The sequence below is a fragment of the Oryzias latipes genome, chromosome 18, assembly GCF_053564925.1.
Source record: "Oryzias latipes strain Hd-rR chromosome 18, Olatipes_Hd-rR_3.1".
Taxonomy (NCBI): domain Eukaryota; kingdom Metazoa; phylum Chordata; class Actinopteri; order Beloniformes; family Adrianichthyidae; genus Oryzias; species Oryzias latipes.
Window position 1 is genome coordinate 16,632,913 of NC_136254.1, and position 14,481 is coordinate 16,647,393.

Genomic DNA, 14,481 nt, shown 5'->3' on the forward strand with positions numbered 1-14,481 from the left:
GTAAATGCTGAATTTCTCTTAAAAAAAGACAAAGTTAGCTATGAGTTGAGGCTGTCAATTCAAATAGGACACGTTTTAACATTGAACTGTTTTGAATATGATTGCTGAGGAATTCTGGCATCTTCCAACATCTAAATTAGGATTTAGAACAAGATTAAGTAAGGCCCCATTTATTTATTAATCTCCTAAAAAAGAAAAAGATGAATAAAAAATAAGGTGTGGTTGTGACATATAAAGTGCCTCATGCAGCTTGTGTTGGCATTTTTGTGCACGCAGAAGAAAGACGTGGACAACCAGCAGGCCTTTAGCATGAAGTAGTAAGTGTGGTTGTTCCATCAATTTTAAATAAAACTGGAAGTGTATTTTAGTTTCCAACAACGGCAGCCTCAGCGCAGCTCCATAAACAAACCATCTGAGGAAGTCATAAGACAGAAACAACAAATGCATTTGAAAAAAACATTTTTTCACTCATGGATTAAATTTGACCCAATTACGTTTCTGCCTAAACGTGTGCAGGTCTCTGGTTTGACACCTTACAGACTCAACTGCTGGCTTTTTCAGCCGCACTTGCACAAAATACGCATCTAAAAGATCAGAAGGATACGGAGCACCATAGTGCCCTCCTCAAAAATGGTAAAACTTTCAAATCTGCCATTCTCTTTTTTAAGACAAAGCAACTAGGAATTACATTTTTTTATTTTATTTATTGTCCTTTACAGATATTTAATCCAGTTGAGCTGGTTCTCCATACCATACCATATGTTGGCACTGAACACTGGCTGAGCTGCTGCACAAATTACACAAACTACAAATTGGAAGCTAATTTTTCAAAATATGTTACCAATTTAACAAGGGTTAATAAAATATTAGAAACATGCTTTTTGCTCCATCTCAATTAATTTAATTTTCCATTTAATTGAACGCACCAGAGTCTGAAATAATAATAATAATAATAATAACTGTGAAAGTTTGAAAATAAGGAAGCAATTAGCATGCTCATTTGAGCATCTGACTGTGAGATGAATAATTCATGAAATCAGACTTAACAAGACGGGGAATGAAAAGATCTGGTTTCCCACTGAGGGAGGGACGGGTATAAAGGCTGGAAACCACACTGCCTTGTCTTTGAAAACATTCTGAGTTAGCTGCTGCTGCTGCCTGGATCCAGCTACACAAATCAGGTAACTTTGCTTTATGAATGCATGTGTTTGTAAGAAAGACTTGATTAGCTGTATTTGTTTAATATTTTAATATTTTATATAGTTAATTACATGTTACATGTGATAGTTTTTATGATAGCAGAAATTCAAATGATGTGATTTTTCCTTTTTAATACCATCTAAATGTTTTACCCATATTTGTTGCTTTTAAATGTTTTATAGACACTGCACATAAACAAATGTTAAAGAAAAACTTTTATGACTGCTTTCCATTTTAAAAAAATTGTTTTTAAGCTTTTTTGTCTTGTCTACATACCTCAAAACGAATTAAACAATTTTTGATAACTGCCTTCATTTATTCAGCACTCTCTCAGTGCTGGAAAATTTAATTCCAGGAACAGTTTCTGAATCCGACGGAGCCCAGGACCCGGAGGCCTGCGGGGAGCCGAGTCCCTCCGCGCAGTGCTTTCACAGTTCACAGGCATCTCGACCTAAATGTGATGTGACGGGAGAACCTTTACTGAAACAAACGGGAATATAGTATCAGGGAAGGCTGACCGAGCTGTGAACTAGGGCTCTAACACGGAGCAAATTAACATCAGTAGAAATAGCTCAGTGTTTTCACTGCGCTTTTGAGCCAGGCAGCAAATGAATCAAACCTTGTCAGGTCACTTAAAAAGCTACAGATGTGTGATTAAACAGACTAATGTGAGAGGCTTTACTTTGACATGGCTTTTTCCTTGAACTTTGACCAGTGAACTGCACCATTTCATGAGGTGTTGCTGTTTGATGTCAGGCGGCCAAATGTATCTGGGTCTGAGCCCTCAGCTCCACTGTCATCCATCTGAATTCTCCTCCTGAATTCTGTGCTGGGCTGAATATCTTTGCCACTCTGTTAAGCCAGCTGAGCGCACAGAACACAGAGGCTGCCCTGCTACGAAGGCAGTTTCAATGAGAGGCCAGTAAAGGGCTTTTCCCCCGCATCCTCCCCCATATGACCAATTGTGGATTCAGGTCATGCAAGGTCAACTTCCCAAACACACGACAGGGATGAAAAGCTGTCAAACTAAAGCTTCTGTTTGTGACTGACAGGCAGTCCATCATGAACAAACCGAGCGGACTGGTTTAGGTCAAATGACAGTTATAAGTTAGGGAGGCTCTGAAATTGTAACATGGCTGCGTGAGACCCCCATTAGTGGGTCATGAATAATGTTGGAGGCCGGTCTGAGTCAGCACAGAGACCAGCAGGGGTCGTGACAAGTTAAGGCTCATGCAAATTCAGTCCTGCATGCATCTGCAATATTAATGCAAATGATGGCATACTTTCTTTTACATTTATACTGCTGAGAATTCACCAACACAAAAAATCTTAACAAACTCCCACCAGATATATTTATGTATTTTTTTCAATATTTAAGATCTCCTACTGTTTTACCAGGGCCAAATAATTTTTTTTCTTTAAACTTGTTCTGTCCAGCAGTTGACCGAACAGATACGAGCTGAAGACCTCTTGTGTTGGACAGATTGTACTGGGTAAAATAAAGAGTTATGGATCTTCTGACACACAAAGTGTATATTTGTATAAACCCCTTTTGTATTTGAGGCTAAACGTTATTCATATTGATTATATTTGTATAACTTTTGTTTGTTGAACCAGATGGGAAAAAAAAGGAGAAGAAGAGAGTGGGATGTTAGTGATGGGTTTAAGGGTACAAAAGAAAAGGGAGAAAAAAGGGGTAGGGGGTTGGAGGATGATTAAAGAAGTAGGGGAGTAGAAACACAAAGCAACAAGTTGCTGAAGATATGTCATTAGCACTGTCAGGTAGATGTTAGTCCAAAGGGCAGGGCCCGTCCACAGACACACTCAAATATTCTTAACATACTGATGGCTTGAAAGTTCTTCACACACAAAAATGTCAACACCCACAACAACAGCTCACATTGCATACTTATGCATACAAACAAACATGGACCAGGAAAAAGTTCTTGTATTGTTAATAAATCATTGAAATGCCAATTTTCAAACACAACGGCAAAGCTGAAAATGCCCAAAAAAAAAATAAAATAATTTTTTTTAAAGAAAATTTATATTAAAGATAATAAAAATATAATTGCTTTTATTTTGAGTCTTTTTTTTCTTTTTAACCATTCAGAGTTTCTGAAATCTTTGCCCTTCACTTCAATCAGAATAAAAACATTCTATGGCGAGATTTTTGGTGTTTTTAACATATTTCTCATACTGGAGGACATTTATGAAGAAAATCAAGCTCAAAATTGCATTTCTGAGCATTTCAGTCAGACAACTCATGCAGTAAAGATTTATTTCCACATTTCTTTTAGTTTAACATGAGGCTCTGTTTCGATACATAAAACAAAGATCTCCATAGAAAACTTAGGGTATTAAACTACCCCTAATGGAGCTCACAGGTGGAAGGGGGGAGGGGTGACGAATGCAGAGCTCGCAGAAATGGATGAAGAGGGATTGGACCGCACCTGGAACTTAAGTAGGACGCTGAACAGGTGAGTTAATTAGACTGAACCGCCCGCAGGGAGGAGTAACCAGGTAAACGCACTGCTCGAGTTGCCTGCCTGAAATAATCCCATGGTCGTTCATTTTTTATTCAAATCATTGAATATTTGAAATAATGTTGGAAAAAGCTTGTACCGGGCACAAGCCCCCCTGCTCTGCTCCATTCTGATGCATCCATATGTAGTCAAGAATATATATACTTCATTTTCCTCATCTGGGCTGGTATTTGGCTCAAAACTGTACGGGTGGATAGCCGCCCACTGGGAACAATTTGAAAATAGATCAAAAGGTGATCGGAGCAGTTTAAAGCAGTTTAGTGATCTGTCAGGAAAGTCAGCTGATCATACTTCATTGCATTCTCGAAGGCAGTTCAATACTGCAAATCCTAGTTTTGGGAGATAAAGATAAAAAATAAATGTACTTTTAACAAAATGCAATTCCTGTGTTAGAAACACAACAAATGTACTGTTACATTTTTAAGTGCAACATCTTCATTTTTGATGTCATTAAAGCTTACATAAGCAATATTGGTTTGGATGTTTACTTTCATTCCATCATTCAACTTTACAGTTGAAGATGGCTGTTAATATTGTATAATAAAATCTATCCGAGAAATTCCACTGTAAATGAAATTGCAGTGACATCCAGCCATCATTTTTGTAACCCACTGTATCCCTTTTGGGGGAACTATGACATGGGGGTGTAAAGACTAATGATTTTTTAAATGGCCTGTAAATGCCGACATGATTGGACTTCACCAGCACGCCAACTTTGATGTTTCAGTATGACAAGACATTCGAACCACAGATTTCTGGTTAGCATGCTTTACCTGTATGTGTGTGGTCACGACTTACAAATGATCCCCTTTCACCAACTGAACTGAGCTGGAAATACAACCTTTTTATAAAAGATGAATGTCACCTTTGAGGTGCCCCCTGCATGTTTACAAGAATTTGCTTTAAAAAATGTACAAGTATTTTCTTCTTTGGGTTTCAGTTTCAAATTGTTAAATGGAATTTTAAAAACACACAAACAGAGGACAAAAAAAAGAAAAATTGTCAACTTGGAAAAAGTTTAGTCAGACATGTAAAAATCAACAACTTTGTTGAACAAACTGTTCTAACTTACAGCGGTAAGGTGCCTACTTGATTTTATGGCTTATAATGATCCATTTAAAAAGGTCAAAAGCTCAATTTTATATCACACACATAAAAGGACACTTGAGCATCTCAAAGACACATGCAAATACAAGAACAGCAAGCTGAAACAAAGAATTCTCAGACACTTTGACACAAAAACACAAGCTCAAGGTACTTCAGCACTAGAAAGGCGTAAATATTTGCTCCTCAGTCTGCTTGTTTGTCTGTGCATTTACACTGTTGTTAAACATCTCCAGATTTACTTTCAAACAAATCAAGACTATTTTCAGGTGGACCAAATTGTTTGGTTCACACAAGAGTTCAGATGAACTTTACTAATATCCTCTGCCCAAAATGGAAATTCATGAAAGCACAGAACACAGAATTATTGGAAAATATCCGTTTAATAAGAAATTTGAGGTTTTTAACAATGTCTGGAAAGTTTAGCCCATTCTGTATAGCGTACTGGTCGGTAGGTCACTTGGTACCTGGCTGCAGACCAATAAAAATACATACTGTATCTTAGATTATTTATGTTTTGTTTATTCTCTGATTTTTTAAGTTTTATTTTGAATAACTATCAGATTCTGTCGACCACATCCGTCTAAGACTCACTCTTGTTAAGTAATTTGCCTTCGTCAAGTGTCTTAAGAGAGGCTGCTCAAAACATTGAATATAAAGCTTATTGCTAATCAAGTTAGTACAAAAACAAATCTTTGGGAGGTTTCTTTGGGGGCACCATTGAGGAAATGGAGGAAGAGACTTAAACTTCAAAGAAAAATAAAGCTGCTATTTACAGACAAACTGTGAGTCTTCCTTAATATGGATTTCCGTTTGCACGTATCAAACCAACTTAGCAAAATATGCAGCGACTAACTCTCTAATGTTACACATAAATTGATAATAAAGGTGCACAGTGGGTTCACATTTAATATTATATTTAGAAAATACTAGTTTAAAGAGGGTTTTGTCATTTTATTTTGAAGTATCTGTAAACCATAAAAGTCGGACGTGGCTGAAGTTACCTTTCACTTTGACTTAAAACAGAAAATCTGCATTACATTTTAATGAGGAATCAAAGTCTAGGTTTAAGCCAGCTGCAAATATTTTACAGAGAATGAAGATTCAATGAAACAAAGTTGTTAATTTGTGGAAACTTGTTAAAAGGACTTTTAAGAATTTTACCACAGCAAAGGCAGGCGCCAATTATGAAACATTAATATAGATAATACTCCTGTGTTAAAGGGAAATACACAAAAAGCTTGAAAAGTCACCATGTGGAAACATGATGCTCTCAATGTGCTCATGCTTACTATTAAATCCCCAAAATACAATAAAGCACTGCTGCAAAGCTGTTCTATCAACAAAAGACTGAAAAACTGGGGAAAGCCTCATGCATGCACAGGAAGTAAAAGACAGGTAGAAGTGATAGCCAAACCCCCTCCCTCCCCTAAATGATTCACAGCCCATTAGGTCAGAGTGGAGCAGGAAAAGCGGCTTTTAGGCTGGGGGTGTAATGTTGGAGAGGACACAGCTGGGAAAAGTACCAGGGAGGTTTTTTAAAAGCCAGAGTAGTTGGAAGTGGGGGTGAGGTGATATGTCATCTCTCCTCACTGCCTGAGAGCAGCTCTGCAGTGATATCAAAGAGAGTAGCTTCTTAGCTGCTGCTATGGAGCTGGAGGGGAGCAGATGATGAGGACCATAGAAATATGGACAGACAATCCAGGATTGGGTTTTTGATCAAACCTTGATAATGCTATTGAGTATTTTTAATAACAATTTCAGAAACGTAATGACTTATGTTAAATCATGTCTTTATTTTTTATTTCGCCTGTAAAAAGTTGTATTTATGTACGTACTAACAACTGAGTCAAAATAAAGTTATATTCCTGAAAATAGTATTTAACATGTGACTTAAGATTTATCAAAGTTAGGTTTTTAACATTTTCCCAAAAGCTGAATCACCAGTACTACATGACCTTTCTCTGACCTTCTGATGCTTTGAAAGGTTACACAAGCATGAACATATAACATATATGACCTGACAGATTCTGATAATTTTAATTATTATGGATATGCTGCAGTGAAAGGCACCTTTGCAACAGCAGTAAATGTTTTGTTTTTTTCAGACCTCTAATGGTTGAACTTCCCTCCAGGGTATGTCAACTTAGCATGACCTCAGTGTAGCTTGTTTGCGCTTGCTGGTGTCACAGTTGTGAATGGTCCTAGATGCCAAAAGTGAAGTGGCCACTGCTGGCTAGGCTGATTTTTTTAACCTGGTTTTTAAATTGCAGCACCACTTAAAAGTGACTGAATTTGATCAGCACAAATATGCGCAACTCATTAGGGATTAGGCATAAAAAACTTCCAAAGGCTTGCAATAACTTTTTTGTTTTTAAGAGACAAGTTTTGAGGAAATTTGGAGGCATCAGACTTCAAAAAATGGCACAAACCCCTTGACGCCTGAACGTATTTCCATCTGTGAAAAAAAACAAAAAAATTCCCTTCTGTTTTTGCTTTTAAGTAAATTAAGGTAACTTTGGAGCCAAATAAGTTTGATGCATATTTCAATCAAAAGGCATCAAAGATTAAAACCTATAAGTGTTAACAAAAAAAGCAGGAGATGGTTGCCACACCATGTTCTTACTGGAGGACACTTTAACCAAATTGTAAAAGAAAAAAAACAGATCAAAATGACAACTGCTACCCAAAACTAACCCAAAACTAGAAAAATCAATGAAATTCAAATTGAAGTGATAGCAAAAATATAAACACAACATTTTTATTTTTGCTCACATTTGTCACAAGATTAATGAAATCTGAAACATTTTCTGCAAACATAAAATAATTATTTTTCTCAAATGTTGTTCACAAATCTGTCTAAATTGGTGATAGTGAGCACTTTTCCTTTGCTGAGATAATCTATCCCACCTCAGAGCTGCACCTGTGACAGCATGATTATTGCACAGGTGTGCCTGTGACAGCATGGACCTTGGACTTGCCACAACGAAATGCCACTCTGGAACATGCCTTTTAGTTTTATTGGGGGGTCTGGGGACTCTGAAAACCAGTCAGTTTCTGGTGTGACCACCATTTGCCTCATGCTATGCAACACATCTTCTTCACAGAGAGTTGATCAGGTTGTCGGGTGGCCACATGGTTGTGGTGGGGTTATGGTATGGGCAGACAGTGTAATGGATGAAGAACACAGGTGCATTTGATGTGGTCAGTGTACATATAGCAAACACTTCCTTTGGGACCCTCCCTACTTATTAGACAAAGAAAAACTTGACAAGCCAACTGCAAAATTAATTAGTACCTAACTTTTCCTAAATGGAAATCTGTATTGCTTATTCCAGCCTATGCAACCACACCCCATTAAATGGTGTGTGACATTGTTGTGCATTCTGTCAAACTGCATTGCTGCTCTATTGACATTTGCTTATCCAGAAAAATTGCCTGAAGAGTTTGAAGAACTAACTCTGTGTCTCTGGCAGACTTTTTATACAAAACTCTGACTCTAGAAGAACGACATACCACTTAAACACCACCTCTTCTGCTCTTTGAACAACAACCTATCAGAAATCCCTCAGTCCCCCTCTTCTCTCCACACATTAGTATTATCTGAGGTGAGAAGACACCTGAGAACCAGAGGAGCCAGACTCCGGCCAGGGTGTGATTTAACCTGGGTTTTTCACACTAGGATCGCAATTGTTAAGTTGACCCCCGGTCAAGCATCTGGATAAAACCCTTATCTGACTGAAAAGAAGACACCGTAATCTGGCTCAAGGCTTTACTTTATGGGTCATCTGTCCCTCCTGAGGACATTTAAACACATGAATGCTTCCTGAGCATCACAACACATTGAGGACACATGCATTGCTTCAGTTCCACACATTTTCAGAATAAATAAGATCATATAGCACACATAATGTGATACCCACAGAGTCAGCTGCTGCAGCCAGTGATACACAGCACATCTGCCAGAGTATATGAGCAACATGCGCTGACGCCACGTGATGCAGCTGATGGCGATGTACAGTTCATTCGAGAGCTTCAGCGGGGCAACACATGGAGCTGCGTGTGTTAAAAAAAACACGTTTGGCGCTGTCACAGACACAAACTGTCACAGGCTGCGGGGGTATCATGCAGTGAGCGCAATGGGTGCCAGCATGCCCACTTGGCTGTAAATGTAGAAAGAGGCCGAACACGCCAGACGGCATCAGAGTCCACTGCCCAGCGCCATGCCAATATGGAAACCTCTGGATACAGGGGAAACTGACAGACCCCAACATGGGCACTGTGGGGGACGCCAACGGAGGGGAGGGTCAGTCAGAGCACATTCAAAGACACACATTTAACCACGAAATCTAAAAAAAAGGATTTAATCAAAAAGAATTACACACAAACACAAAACTTTCAGCACAATAATCCAAAGTACTGATTTCATTATATTTATGATTAATCATTAGTATGCTTGTTTGTTTGGTTTGCTGCAGAAGATTTTTAGCAGAACACTGACACTGATTTCAAACTGACAACAAGTAAAAGACTGATCACAGAAGCATCTGTGATTGCTGCCACAATTATTATTATTATTATTATTATCATTTTTTGCCTAGTAGAAGCAGGAACTTAAATACAAAACAGCAATCATAAAAATACGTTTTCATTACTTGAAAATTGGCACAAAAAATTAGCTTCAGTAATTTTCATGGGAGAAAAGAGTCTCCACCCGCTTTCACTCTCATTGCTCTTTGGATTTTCCTGCTTTTCATCATGATGTAAAGAATATTTGATAAATAACCGTACTAATAACCTAACATAACATATTTGGTCACAGTTATAAAGGAAGAGAAGAAAGTTATAGTTCCGCTAGTTGTCACCCGCCTGATGGTGTGAAATTTGTTCTTTGTATCTGATCCATCCCTGGAGGTCCGAGGTGCTGTCACAGCTGAGCTCAGTAACCTTTTAGTGATTTGACCCCCACCAATCCAACCTTTGAGTCTTATTGCAAAGCAAAGAAGTATTTTAAGGGCCTGGCTGAAATGCAGATGCTAAAACTCTAAACACTTCTTTATGTTTTTTTTTCTTTTTGTCTGGAAAATAGAGGATGTTGTCAAGTACAATTGCACTGTTATGAATGTTTAACCCTTGTGCTATCTTAGATGACCACCCTTACACTGACGTGTTCTCCCTACCATGAAAGAGGTGGAAAGATTTCATGTAATCCATGGACACCAGTGAGGTTCACAAATCATTGAAGAAAAAAGGTTCAGCGCACTGTCTAGTGGGTCTATATGACCCAACTCCCAATGGTAAAGTGCCTAAGATAGCACAAGGGTTACTCTTCTAATCCTCTAACAGAATTCCTTTTAAATAACTATGATCTGAACAGTCCAAAATGTCTTTTGAACAAATAATATCGCAAAAAATAAGACTTAAAAAAAGATGTATTGGCATTTTCATTTAAATTACTAAAGGATGTTTTTAATGCTGAATATAAGTCATCTAATGGTACAGCAATTAGAGAAAGAACAGAAAATATTATAAATACTAACATCTCAACTACATGTTTTCTAACTTGTGGCAGGACAAGTTGAGCAAACTGTTAAAAAAAAGAGGGGGAGTGCCCAGTCTTCCCCACACCAAGTGCCCCACTGAAGCAACAGTGGTAGCCAGGACCCCCTGACACCTGCACGAGCAAATACAGGAAATCCGCCCACAGGGCAGTCATGTCCACCGCCCAGACCAGGGTCAGCAGGACCTGCAGAGGGGGCCCCAATGCCAGAGAGGCACAAGAGCACAGAGAGTGCAAGCTCCAACTTAAACTGCAAAACTGTAAAAGCTGATCAATTTCTCCACAAAAATGTTGAATTATTAGACAAAAACAAATATATCAGGAAAAATGAAGTTAAAAGTCGACTTTAAAAAAAGAAATACTAGTTAAGTATTTTAGCATAAATTAAATAATAACATAACATAAACATAAACATAACATAAAATAAAATGTCTTCATTAAAACTTGATGTATTCTTTTGTCCTGAAATCCAAAACTTTGAATTCAACCAGGAAGTGCTTTCACTTTGCAAGATTTTATGCCAAGCAGAAGCGCACGGCATAGATAATTTACATGCATCTTTTTTTACTTTGAACCCAAGACCTCTGATTGAACTTTGTGCCCTTCTTGTTTTGCAGCCTTAAACTGAACTTCACCATTTTTACAGTGCTTTTGCTCAAAGGGGAATTCCTCCCTAACCTCTAGAACTTATGAGCCCTTTACATAATCAACCTGATAATGTCAAAAATGTTTGCTGTCAAGCCAAATCTAAAGCTTTTTCCTTCTAAGATTTCTTTCCCCAAGATGTGATCACTCTAATGCTAACAATATTTTTAGTTCTGTGCCGTTTTTTAAAGAGCAGTATTTTCAGCTGCTGTTTGTTTACATCAGAAATTGCATGCTGAAGTCCTGACTCATGACATATCCGAATGAGTTCATACCCGTGTGTCATGGTCACAGCGATCTGAATCTGATCTTAATTTCTTTACCTCTGATCAAAACTTTCTTCAATTTTTTTTTTAAACTTCTTGAATGACACTGAAAAAAATCACTGTGGTGCTCTTGAGCAAGGCAATACTGTAAAACAGTGTATGACAAGGCTGAAAAAGAGTTTTGCTCTGAATAGATCGCTCTAGAGAACAAAGAAAAGTAAACAATTTTCATAATTAAAAATGTATGATAAAGAAAGTGCAGTAGGTATACTATTGGATAAATTATGACATAAGTCAGTCAGGTACATTAAAATAAAAAGTTTAACTGAACTATTCAGCCAACAGCAAAAAATAAAAAAAATAAATTAAAATGTTGGTACAAAAATATCTGAAAAATAAAAGCATAAAATATTTTAAAACTGCAAAATTACAAATGCTGATGGATTATTATTCAAAATGTCTAAAACCTAACAATATAAATAGATAAAAGCTAAACTAAAAATGAAATTGATGAATGAATTTGTAAACTTTCTCTCAGAACATGAAGTTTCGGATCCTAAGGGAGGCTGGAAAGAGGCCTTCCCATGCGATTATCTTCTGACACTTTGACCTGGAAGCAGACCTGCTCCTCTGTGGGATCTGTGGCCTTTCAGTTGTTCATATGTTAAAAGCAATTCAGACAAATAGGGCAACTCAATTAAAACTGAACCAATAAATTAAATTCTACCTTTGATGACTAAAAGGCACGGCAGAGATATAAAAATGAGTTAAATGTGCTTCTTTGTTGTGGTAAAAATTCTTACTGTTGTTGTTCTGGATGTGAAAAAATATACATCCACATGGAAGATTATGGTTAATGGGGCAGGAATGTATTTTAGTTGGCTGGAGAGAGTCCCCCAGTTTTCTCCTTTCCGCTCGCCATCTAAATGCCAAGCTCCATGACCATCAACACTGTTAGGTGGTCAGTTCCCCCTAATCTATTCCGTTGCTAAAAGCCTCTTTACTCATGTGAAGGTTGCTGATGTGTCTCAGATCATTCCTCTGCTGCTCAATTTTTTCTACCTCCGGGCCAGATTTCATCCTTTTTTGATCCTCCTCCATGACTCCCATCATCACCCATGTGTGTCCTAAAGCTTCCAGAATTTCCTCTGTCTCCACTCCAGGTTGGTTTCCAGCTATTCCATCAACGTCTTCAATAAAATATCTTTCACTGTGCAGCTGGTTTACCAGTTCAGAAGCACCACTTAACAGCTGGGTAAAACGCTGAGCATACCCAGCATCAATAATACAGCAATCAACATGCTGTACTGAACATAGGGAACATGGCCCTTTAGTCTTGTCAGTCTAAATGGATTTCAATGTTTTTGCATGTGGCTACAATAAATAATGATTCATAGCACAATTATTTAAGTTGGTAATTGAGTAATTTTAGCCACGCATTTCTCAAATTTGTTAAAATCCCTTTTTTAATTAAAAAGACAACAACTTGTATTAATCATTTTTTTCCATCTTCTCAGGATCTGTTTGGTGTTCTTTTTTTCAACTCTGTGGCTTTAAAAAAATACAAGCACTTGTAATATACGGATAAAAAATAAACCGCAGGCTGGAAACAGCCTTTCTCAGCTTTGTGTCAACCTGGATACACGTGCAGGTCTCACTCTCTGCTGTATCATGTTTGTTTAACTGGCATGTGTAAACAATGTTAAGTGGTTGACTGTCCCAGAGCAGTTGTGGCATTTTCTATCCCATAAGCGTTAGCATTATTTTCTCCATGTTAGCCCTGACAGCCCCAGAGTTCATGAGTAGAATCAGCATGTGTGTCAGAAGAACAAAAGCACTCTGGTGAGAGCTGCCCTGCTGATGAACTGGGATGAGACAATGCTCTGTGACCTGGATATCATATTCAAAAGGGTCACAGTGTCAGTACACATGCGTGTAAGCAAAGGCAATCACACACAAACCGAGTGGCGCATATACAAAACACCCCTTATAGCACCCACGTGCAGAGTTGGCACATTCAGGTGTGCCATGGTCCTGGCTTGTCTCAAAGCCTTATGGTCATGTGCAGGTGAATAGTGCAGAGCAGCAGTCACCGCTGTTGGTGAAGTGCTGTCTCCTGACAGAAAACATTTGGATGGCGCACATGTAAATTTGACCTTGTTAATGGGGTTGCCGAGTGTCTGATCTTTGCAGCTTCACACACAATCACAGTGCGAGATCACACTGCAGCAAAGCCAGTGAGGCTCTGGAGCTATTTTTGAGGGTGAAAAGCTGTTTGTGACGGTCTTCTGATGGTTTTTGCATTTAGAATTCATTTGAACATCGATGATCCTGGAAATTGATGGGCCTACCTTTCATCTGTACCAAACCGTGCCAAACACGTGACAGAGGGTTGTTTTCTCTTTATCCCTGACTGTACTCAAAGTTTTTCTTTTACTTTTGTGCTGGCCAACAGTTACTATGTACACCTGTACATTACTTCTTGGGTAAATTACTTTTAAAGAGTAATTGATTACTTTACATTAGTTACTGGATGTCATTAAATTACTTCACCCATTCCTCAATTAAAAAAGTAATTCACTAATTTACTTTACTTTTTTCCTCTCATATAAATTCTCAAGGGAATAAAGCTAGCGCAAACAATATACTTTTGTAAAATCCACAAAAAAATATATAAATATAAGTAAATAAAATATAAATAATATAAATAAAAAAATAGAGGCTACACAAGGGCAACCAGGTTTTTTAGTATCACCTAATTTATTTCACCTCATGAGAAAATGTACATTGTATAGTAGTGTACATTGTGTGTAGACAGGTTGCTCATTGAGATTAGGACAGTGGAAAGTATTTCATCTCCAGGACAAAACTAGCACCTTACTGGAATGTCTCTGCCTTTGTATTCAGTAAATTGGAAATAATTTGAATTTCTCCAGTTGACGAATGCCTCTACAAATTTGTCCATGTCCATATTTCCACTCTCTTCTTCTTACTTTGACCAATTTCCAACTCTGCATTAGAGCATGCGTCAGTTACTCTGATTTTTTTTAGTATCCGTTTTGTTTGATTTGACCAAGAGACAATGTCAGAGCTACCCAAGTTAATTTGTTTTATTATTCACCCATGGTTTCACTGCACCAAAATGTGAGTAATGAAGTAA